The sequence below is a fragment of the Urocampus carinirostris genome, chromosome 5, assembly GCF_059441175.1.
Source record: "Urocampus carinirostris isolate Australia breed hairy pipefish chromosome 5, RoL_Ucar_1.0, whole genome shotgun sequence".
Taxonomy (NCBI): domain Eukaryota; kingdom Metazoa; phylum Chordata; class Actinopteri; order Syngnathiformes; family Syngnathidae; genus Urocampus; species Urocampus carinirostris.
This window is the reverse complement of record NC_142353.1, coordinates 27,007,703-27,018,592: the sequence shown is the minus strand read 5'-3', so window position 1 is coordinate 27,018,592 and position 10,890 is coordinate 27,007,703. Positions and strand designations below refer to the sequence as shown.

Here is a 10,890-nt window from a genome sequence, read left to right as displayed (position 1 = left end):
ATTTAAGAAAGTAATATGCTCTTTAAAGATAAAGTGAAGTTAAAATTACTTTTGGAAGATGGGCTTCAAGAGTTAGGCTACTTCCTCCTCCGTGGTAGAAAGTGGTCAAAAAAAAGCGATCCAGCCATTTTCTCAACTACGTCAATCTTTCTTATTCCACTTTTATTTCAAAAGAAACAACTCGCCTCTTCTTTACACTTTAAAATAATTGATCTATGTCGTATAGTGGGGAAAATGCTAAAACGAGGCCAAAAAAGTATTGTGATCTGAGCATATCAGAAGTCAGGCACCCTGTATCTTGGGGGTCTTCTTGGATAATGTAAATACTCATCAGATCAAGCGTATTTAAAATGTACAGCAAAGAGTTTGTTTAGACAATGTCTCCTGTGGTTCTGATATAACTGGGTGGAGACGGCCATGAGATTCAAATAATATCGGCATACTCTTAGGGATCATTTCTATAGTTTTTTGACTTAATGATTGATTTTTGCAATCCGGGGATGGAATAAGAGCTTGCTCTGTCCACTTCACGCATCGGCCCGGTATTGCAGTACCTCCGGGAATGGTGCATTCGCAATGATCGCAGCAAGGCTTTAAGGCTAGGACCTTAGCTTGGCCTTTTGGCTGAGAGTAAGAGTCCCGGCTCCAAGGCTTTGCAGCGTATTATGAACTGACCGATAACGGATAAATGATAATGAATAAAGAAGACAGAACAATAACCCTTAAACCCCCCCCCCCATTTTACTCTGTTGAGGTTTTCCAACATCTGGGCCGAATGTAAAGAAAGACGAATCAATTACTTTGAATTTTCCGAGAAGAACACGCCGAAAAACACGTCATTGCAGCCTCTGTCAAGCTGCTTGTATTGCGCGTAAACGTTTTTTTCATCATTTTGGAGGTTGAGGATAGGACATTTGATTCTTTTCTTACTTTCAACATTTTCATCCAAGAATAAAAGTGCGTGAAATTGCCCTCGTCCCCCCCACCTCATTTTCTCCTACTAAATGCGCTCAGAGGCTAGAACACCAATGACAAAAGATAATCAAAATAGAAGAATGCTGTTTGAACTCAGTTGGGAATTGTTAACACATACTTAATAGAGAAAATATCAAATTGCACACCCCGCATTTAATGTCTCATAGTATGAACAATATTATAAAGAGGAGCCAGCTGGTTTCCCTGGCGGACTACTGTAATAATATAAAGACTCATAAGCCTTGACTTATATAAAATATACACCAAATAGAGAGTATGTTAACACAATCTCCATTTCAGTCTGTTGAATTTTTTCCAGCATCCCAACCGAATGTCAATAAGAACCAATCGATTACTTTGAATTTTCCTCTGAGACTACGCTGACAAAATTGTAACCGTCACTATCTCCCACCAGACTCTCTGTCCATCCAGCCGTGCAATCCCATAATAGTAAAGAAAATGGGGTAAGACGGGGTCAGACGCCGGCAAAACTAGGAACTCTAAATAATTGAAATCGTGCACGTCCACGTTGCTCATTTTTCTGAGCGATTTGAACATCGGCATTCATCATCACTCATTGTGCAACCCGAAATAGTCTTTTTCCAGCGTCTGACCCTGCGTGATGAAGCAGAATGATTTCCTGTGCTGCCAAAATAGTCAGGCCTGCATAATCGCTTGGCCTGTGACTGCGCTATGAATGTGGACCATTGACCCGCTTTCCCCATCTTCTAAAGGTAACTCTTATATAATTGCCTCATTAAATTTCATTTTTGGCGCAGTTTTGCCATCTTCACAATAATAGCAAGGGCTAATATAAAGTAATTCAATCAGTCAAACATTCTGTGATTAAAATGCAAGCATCTCTAACTCTCTTACCTCACTCGAGTTATTTTCCGAGAAAAAAATCAGTAGTCCTTCGATATAACGTGGTTCACCTTTCAGTCTCTGCAAGTCACTGGTTTTCATCATGCATTGTGTTCTGCATTCTGATTTACCTCAAGATGACGCCCTTACCGACTGAGTGTATGACTGTAACAAAATAACAACTATAAATCTACTCATTAAAACACAGAACACAATATTGCGGTTTAAGTAATGGTCTTTGTTGTCATTATACAACGAAATTGGAGGACTTTTCCTTTCAGTGTAAAAGAACGATTTAGAGATCGTCTGCCTAGCTGCATGCTAGCATCGGGTATCAAGTTTAGCCAAGTCTTCACTACAATTTAAATACAACCGCCCTGGTTTCCCACGGGTTGTAGCTCTAGGTCATTCGTTTCATTAGGGATGGATCTGTTGTTAGTGAGATACAGGCTCGGCATGGCTAACTTAGGAGAGTTACTATCCTAGCTGTAGACCAGACCTTCAACCTCGCCTTTTGATTCTCCACCGACGTGCCTCAGTTACTTCCCAAATCTGATAAATAAATCCGCTGGCAGTCACCATTTTTAATCAACAGCCTGATCTAATAGATTAATGTATTTTCAATGTAACTAGCCACTAAAACAGCTGTCGCTGTTTTGGATGGACAAATTGACCAGAGTGCCCACCCCACTTATTGACTGAAAGCATACACCAACCAGCCTATCACAGTCGCGCAGAGTCACGCCCACCCAACATACAATGCCATCCCTAACCTAGCCCCATGATATTATTTGTGGTGTGCTGTCTGCTGCAGACCAAAATGCACAATATGTTTAAATGAATGAGAATAAAAACTATTCAAATGTTTAGAATCTTGTGTGCTTTGTATACTTTGTGAATCACCAATTCAATACTGTATTTGTTGTATTGTTTATTTACCATGAGTCCAACGGTTGTAGTAATCCAAATGAGATGCAAAAACATAATAACCATGGAAACGAAGCACGCGACTATCAACAAATATGAAGGAGGCACGTGAATCACTACCCTCAAAATGTTGCATGGCTATAACAAATCGATGATCCAAACTATTGTTAGGGCTCGCGTCCCTTATTGCCCCATCCTGTCTCTGGTGTAAAAAATGTGTCATAGCTTGTGGCTAGCAAAAACAGATCCACCCCCTCCTAAATGTAGTCGGTCCGTTTTAGACATAATTTAGTCCTAAAATGTATGTCTAAGCTTGGGTTGTGTTTAGCCTATCCAATGTGAACAAAAAAAAAAAAATCGGAAAATTTAACATAGTAACGTTTTTGTGAATATTTTTTAACTGGATCCTCTTAATGGAATTGGCGCGGAAAATCAAATTGAAAAATAAATAAATAAACAAAACAAACACCCCGCGACCCTACTGAGGATAAGCGGTGCAGCTAATGAGATGAGATGAGATGAGACAAAACAAACAAACAACATTTCTTTGACATTTTTGTCACCCTAACCCTATGTCAAGTTAATGGATCCAGATCTTGAAGTACGAGTGTTAATATTTAGGATTTTAACCTGGACATATGAGTTATCAACTTATTCAATGTCATAACTTATAAATGTGTTTTCAGAAGCAATTTCCCTGAATGGCGAAATGTAAAAATGTGTTTTTGTTTTTTCTTTAAAAAAACATTATACAGGGTTTGGCGCAGCTCATCTGTGAGTATCAAGCCACTGAGAATGATTTCAGTATGATAAATCACCGTAAGATGGCAGGAGTGGTTTTGATAACATCTTTCTTTTTCAATGAGTCAAACATTATGTTGACTACAGCCAGGCAAAATTTGTGTGAACATTTGAACCCCGCCTTCATCTTATAGCGATTTCAAAATAAATTAATCTTTTCCCAAAGTTAGTCCTAAGCCTAAACATGGTGAAATCTAAATCCGAAGACAGTTGTTGTGTTCAACGAGAGCGTTCTCCATCCGGGCCCCGGTGCTATGGAATGCCCTGCCTCCGGAGATAAGATCTGCAACATCAATGGAAGTTTTTAAATCAAGGCTTAAGACACACTACTATCCCAAAGCTTATGACTGATGCCCACCTCATATTCTGTATTCTCCTGTCTTTTTCTGACTGCCTGCCTAGTGGTGATACGAAGGAGAAGGACGATTGGAGATGAGTCAGCGGACCAGCGTTTGACCTGAAGCATGTGAACGCCTGCATGGACCAGCTGGCAGGGATGGGAAGCTGAGTCGTGGCCATCATAGACTTTCTGGACTAGTTTACAGGATGGGGGCGTCGCTGCTGTCATGCACTTTCCGGACAAATTTTCAACATGTTATCTAGTGTTTACTATGTTTCTGTACTGTAATGCTAAATGAAATTCACCCTGGTCATCCTGAAAGGGGGATACCACTCGTGAGGTCCCTTCTCAAGGTTTCTCTTTTTCCTCACGCTGAGGTTTTTGAGTTGTTCCTTGCCCGCATGTTGGTTTAAGATCAGGTAATTGTGTAATTGTAATCCTGTGTAGTCCTTTGAGACATTTTTGTGATTAAAGGCTCATCTCATCTCACCAGCTGCACCGCTTATCCTCAGTAGGGTCGCGGGGGTGTTGGAGCCCATCCCAGCAATCATCGGGCAGCGGGCAGGGGACACCCTGAACTGGTTGCCAGCCAATCGCAGGGCACACAGGGACAGACAACTCACTCGCTCAGTCACACCTAGGGACAATTTGGACCGGCCAATTCACCTGAAATGCATGTCTTTGGAATGTGGGAGGAAACCGGAGTGCCCGGAGGATACCCACGCAAGCACGGGGAGAACAAACAAACTCCGCACAGTAAGGCCAGGAGCTGGATTTGAACCCACGCAGGAGGTTCCCACAACCTCAGAACTGTGCCGCACACGCGCTAACCACTGAGCCGCCGTGCTGCCATGATTAAGGGCTATATAAATAAATTTGACATGACTTGACTACATTTTGTTCAGATTTGAATCCCAGAAGTTGTTTCCTCAACGTCTAAAAGTCTTTTTGTTTTTAACCTACAGAGATTTGCACATGCACAAGTAATCATAGTTTGTGTACAATTCATACCCCTTTTTGGAACAGGGGAATGTCTGTAAGGATGGAATAAATGAAAGCAGTAAAAACGGACCAGGATGTGGCAGGGACTAAAACGTTTCATTATTTAAGACACCAAAAATACACACAAAAGACCAAAAGTAAAAAAAATCAAATAAGCTTAAGGGATACAACTTAATGAAAAACAGAAAAATAAACTAATTAAGAGACTGGAACAACGCTAAAGCCTGTAATCTTTTTGGCTATAGTTTAGCAGTTGGGAAAAAAAAACGTGACCACGGGAGCAGTTAAAACATCACTAGGAAAAACACAGTCTTACCCCCCAAAAAATCAATACTCCCCAAAGGAGCGCGACACCGGCATAGACCAGGACACAAGTTCAAAATAAATCCTGAACTGGATTAATGTGCACAATTGTCTTTGTCCTTGTAAAAACGCTTGTAATAACTCCTGGGGCTTGCTAAAGCTGTATTTCTATTTTCAGGTCTCGTTAAAAACTGTTAAGGTACAAATCAAATAAATAAATAAAAAAAGGAAAATGGACGTAGCTTCACAAAAGCCCTCGTACTAGCTAACGCGTGAAATGGTGGACAATGCGTTGTTTTATATTTAGTAACAATGTTCTTTTGTTCCGCTGTCCCCTTTTAGTCCGACCTTCATGCATTATTGGACTAAAAGCCGCGGGAAGTGTTCGCCTCTCGACAGGTTGCTACCGTTAGCGTATTTGACGTGCGTTAAAGGGGGGAACTGCGATCTTCCTTTTCCTTTCCTTTCTCCTTCCTGCTTAATATTTCAAACGGCGAAATCTCACGTTAAGGGACGGCAGGTCGGGTTCAGTCGCCCCTGGCAAGGATCTGATCTATGACAAATTGATTCTGGCTAGCATTCTCGGAGAGATAAGAGGGTGCAAGCCCATGCAAACATTTATATGTTAATAAGAGAACCTTAAAGTCACATCTTAAGTGGACTGGGAGCCAGTGCAAGTTGGCCAATATAGGAGTAATATGCTCAATTCCTTGGAATATGTGGGAAAACTCAATTTCGGTTGCACTATCGATCCCACCCGGGCTGCGGTGAGAACATAGCAAACGGATGCACCCCAATGCGGGGTTAGGTGACGTCGTTCCACGTGCTATTTGTACTAGCTGCTCGACCAATCATATCAGCAGCACGGATGTCGCCGGCTTGCAATAATTGGTCAAAGGCGAGGCTGTATTTCACTCCAAAAAACGATGCAGGAATATGCTATACTTGCAACAAAGCATTCTTAGCAAAAATGGTATCACGACCAACACTGTGTTTGTTTTACCTCTGAAAAGTGATGGGTCCCGGGGACTCGCATGCTCAAAAATCTATGGGTCTCCAAAATTTAGTGTGCTCCATGCCCTTACAAACTGTCGTATTTTCCCTTACAAAATACAAAAAAATCTTTTTTTTTCATTTATTTTGAAAAATGTATTTATTTAACGTTTATTTATGTAGTTTAAGATGTTATATTGTACATGTGTTTCCTTATATCATATATATTGTTAATGAACATTTTGTTGTGAGACACTGAGTTGCTCGACATGAATGAGGTTTATTATAAAAAAAGTTCAAAAATGAAGTCGCTTGGACGTTCACTGTAGAAGGAAAAAATACATGCAAATATAATTAAGTAGAATAATACATTTTCTTATTCAAATTATTAATTCATTTTCTGCATCAAATTATTGTTGGTAATATAGTGATTAAAAGGGATCACCACAAACCTGTCTTTTTTCATTTTCTCCTTTTATACTTCCTTTTTTTCTCAACTTCTTTATACAACATAATCATTCGTAATATAATGCATCAAAGCAAGTGAGCCGTTTGAGAGACGGCTCTCTTTAATGAGTTGAGCCGAAAAAGCCGGTTCTCTTAAAAGAGACGTACTTTCACTACACAACTCGAACTCCGGATCGGCGTGCAAACGACAACTCGAACCGCGAGACCAAAACAACAATGGCGGATCTGCCTGACGAAAAGTTTGGAGTGCAGTAAATCCTTGTTAAAAAATGATAATGACAATTTCGTATCAAAAAAGTTGTGTCCCGGGGACGTACGTTGATTTGACACGATCCGTCCACAGCAAAAATAATGCATCTAGGACGCAGGGACGCGGGCAAACGAGAACACTGGCAACATGCACAAACATCTGGCTGGTCAACATGGCATTAAACTCAAAATAATGCACCATGTTTGAGGCGCTTCGAAGGCAGGACAGTGTAGCCACAGCAGGTAAACAACCTAGCTAGCCTGTTAACGGTTAGTTAGCTACGTTAGCTAAGTTTTTAGTCATGACATGGGGTTAATTTAGTGCCACTGTGTGTATCCAGCTCTCACTTCTGAATACATTTTTTCATCCATGTAATTTAGATGACCTGATTGGCAGTCAGAATCAGGCTGCGGGTAGCCAGCGTGCAGCTCCAGGTACAGCAGAGGCCCCTTGTCCAACAGTCCAGCCCATCTTTAAATTATTTTTATATTTGTAAAACATTTTGCACTATATCTGTAGTATTATAGTGCTTATTCTTCTGAAGTGAGAATCAATAAGAAAATGGATCAATAAGGAATCGGAATCGCTAAAACCTTATCAATACACAGACCTTATGCTGATGACAGAGACAGAGTTGGCTTAAAGGATCTGACCAGGGAAAGTTCTTGTTTATTGGCAGAACACTAATATATTCAAGCGCTGATTGTATAAGTTTCAAATTCCAATCCGTGCACATCACCCTATTTGGAAAATCAGCGTGTCTTGCACTTCAGCTGTTAAATAAGTTTTACAAGACCGTTTGTATCTTGACATTTTCTGTAGATGTTCTCCCTGAAAAAATCATATACATTTAAAAGTTTTCTCTTCAACATTCCCCCCTTAGGTGATTTAAAATCATGAACCAAAGTCTTTCTCGAGTCTCCCTGTCCATCATTATAGTTTTTGAGCCCGATCAGGAAAATGAAACTAATATTTTAAGCCCTGCTCTATCATATAGCATTTTCAAAGAAAAAACAATTTTCTGAGCTTTTAGTGAAACTGGCCAAAATTCTGTCTAGTTTTAATACTCCAGGGGGGCGCTACGGAGCTGCTTTTCCTACCGTTCAGTCTCCTAAAAAGCCAATTTATGTGGGGAAAAAAAATTGAAGAAGATTTATAAACTTGCCACTTGTGGCCCTAATACTATCACAGGATCAGAGCCCAGGTGAGTGGAGAATACTGACAGAGCATTCTCTTTTATAAAAGACTTCAAGTGCAGAGTTCACGTCTCAACGGCGTTTGATATCAGCTGAAAAATGTCCTCACAAAAATGTCACATTGAGGTTTTTCCCCTGGAATTTCACATCTTAACAGGGCCGAGCTAAAAATCAATAAGAGCGCTGGAGACTCCCAGTCAAATGAATAAACCATTTAAAATAAAACCTTAATTACCTCTGTCATTGTTTTTTTTCTGAGGTGAAATAATTTACAAAAGAAGTACAGTACGCCCGCCCCCAGGATAAGACCTTAATCTGTTTTCAGGTGCGAATCGCAAAGTAAATTTGACACATAGCGGGGGATACAAACCCCTCCGTAGTTGGTGTACCCAAGACTACGGATATTATTATTAGTATTCATATCAACGTTATGTATGAAGATTCATCTGCATGGTGCCGTGTATTTGCATTAAAAAGGTATTTTTTTATGAAGGTCACAATGATTTATTTTCAAGCTTGAGACATCCTTTAAATATTTGTTTAGTGGATTATGAATCACCCTCGCACCTGGGGAGAGTAATAGATCGGGTGTTGACATTTGCAAGACTCGCGATTCTTGTAACGGCATCATTAGGGTTTGATAAATGCGACAGACTTCTAATGGAGTTAGAAGAGGGTCAATAACAAGCGCAACATCATCTCATCATATTTTCTTTATTTCTCGTCATTTGTGTCACTCGCTCATTTTCTTCATTGGCTTTAATACAGGGTTGCAAAATGTTAATAATTGCATGGATTTGAAGTCAAAGGAGAAACAAGAAAACGAGGATCAGATTGAGCCTGACATTTGAGGGATCGTTTATACAATTTATGTCACCAAGGGGATGTTGAAACTGTTATGAATTTCTCCTATTTGAAGGCAATACACAGCATTTTGTAAAACACGAACAAGTTACTATAAACCAAAACTACACTGTACTGTAATCCCACGATTAATGTGGGTAATGGGGACTAGAACCCGCTGATATATGCGATAATCTAGGAGGTGGAATTTGCAAGAAGAGGAGGAGAGGACCCAAACCTCAGATAAGAAATGCCAACCTGTTTTAAAAGGACCTATTTTTTTCTTATATAATGTCCTAGGTTAGGAAACAGATCCACACTATAGAGTGCGGAAAATAAAAGAACAGCAAGATCATCGACTGATCGGGACAATGATGTAAATCAGTATCCTAAACTTGTAGGTGCGGACCCAAAAGTGGGTCGTGGAACTTTTTTTTTTTTGCTAAGAAAAAAAAAACGGTTGGTCGATTACACTCCTTAATAATTGATAGTGATAATGCCCTTCTCTATCTCTTCTTATTGTTCAGTCTATTGGTGGGTTTGAGAGGGACCACATCTCTTTTTATTGTGATTTTGTTGGTTTTATTACCCCTTTCTGCCCATAGTAATAAGAAATATTAGTAATAAGGGGAAGGAAAAGTGGAAACAGTGACAACAATGATTGAGGCAAAAAAGAAACGATTGCGAAATTAAAAAAATGGTGTACGAGTGACAGCCATTGAACCGATGCGGGAAGGTGCAGTGAATGGTTTAAAAATGTAATATTTTTATCTTTTTACCAGTATATTAATCTTTGTTCAATAATAGTTAAATGTTCAGTTATCAGTGTTCAGGGACACATTGTATTATTATTTTGATTTTCCCTCAGTATGTGGCTTTTTTAAAGCAGTTTTAGTTGGTGGCTTGAATGCGACTATACGCGGTATTTGAAGTCGTTTTGGTTTTGCTGGTCAGATTTTTTTTTTTTTTTTTTTCCAAAAAACTAAGAAAACAAGCGAATATATTTTATCTTTGCTTCAGACTGCACTATCCTTTCATTGATAAAGTAGAGTGGACATTTTTCCTTGCTTTGGGTCAGTTTGTCATTCGGGTGAAATGGTGTGTCCTGAAGTCAGACCAGTGGAGAACCAGTGTTGTAAACAGTGCTTAACAGTCAAAACATCAGACTGGCATGATATCTCCCTTGCAGGTGTCCAATACTAAGAACAGAACAAAGAAAACAAATCTCAAGCATTTTTTACTTAATAATAATCTCATCTCATCTCTGCCACAGTAATATTTAGCAAATTTGGTGAGCACCAATATATTGGCATTAATACATACAAATCGTCCAGTGATTCATCCCGGTGACATAATTTATGATTCTGTGTCAAACCCAGATAATTAAATTTCTTAAAAAATGGAGTCATCTGTTGGCTACCGAAATGAAATGGGATTGTTGCGGATTACTCTTGGAACAAAGGAGAGGGATTGAATGCATTATATGCAGATTACACTAAACCCCGTAATCTGTTTGTCCTAAATGAGCTTTGTTCTTTATAAGGAGGAATCTGTCTGTGCCTCGGGAGAGCATGTTTCACTGATGCCATCGCATACTTGGAAACAGGATCTAAGTGTGTGTTTTTAAGATCTCAAGACACTATAAACAAAAGGAGTGAGGCGGATAACGATGATGCCTCTTACATGCCTTTATGTACACAGGTATTTAGGAATTGGAATCTGGTTTGCTAAGCAATTTTTTTAAATATATTGGTAAACAGTAATGTCTTTATTGTCGCGGTTAATGGGGACCAGAACACCCCACGAAAAATTAAAATCCACAACGTAGCGTCACACAGGGGTGTAAACAAGAGGGGAGCTGGGATGGGCAGTGGAGGTCGACCGATTATCGGGCGGGCTGATTATTGGCACCGATTTTTGGGAATTTG

General features: G+C 39.7%; 1 pseudogene; it reads left to right on the top strand.

Moving 5' to 3' along the window:
* Positions 1-454: 454 nt before the first annotated feature.
* LOC148365902 (U2 spliceosomal RNA) lies at positions 455-576 on the top strand (annotated as a pseudogene).
* Positions 577-10,890: the final 10,314 nt, after the last annotated feature.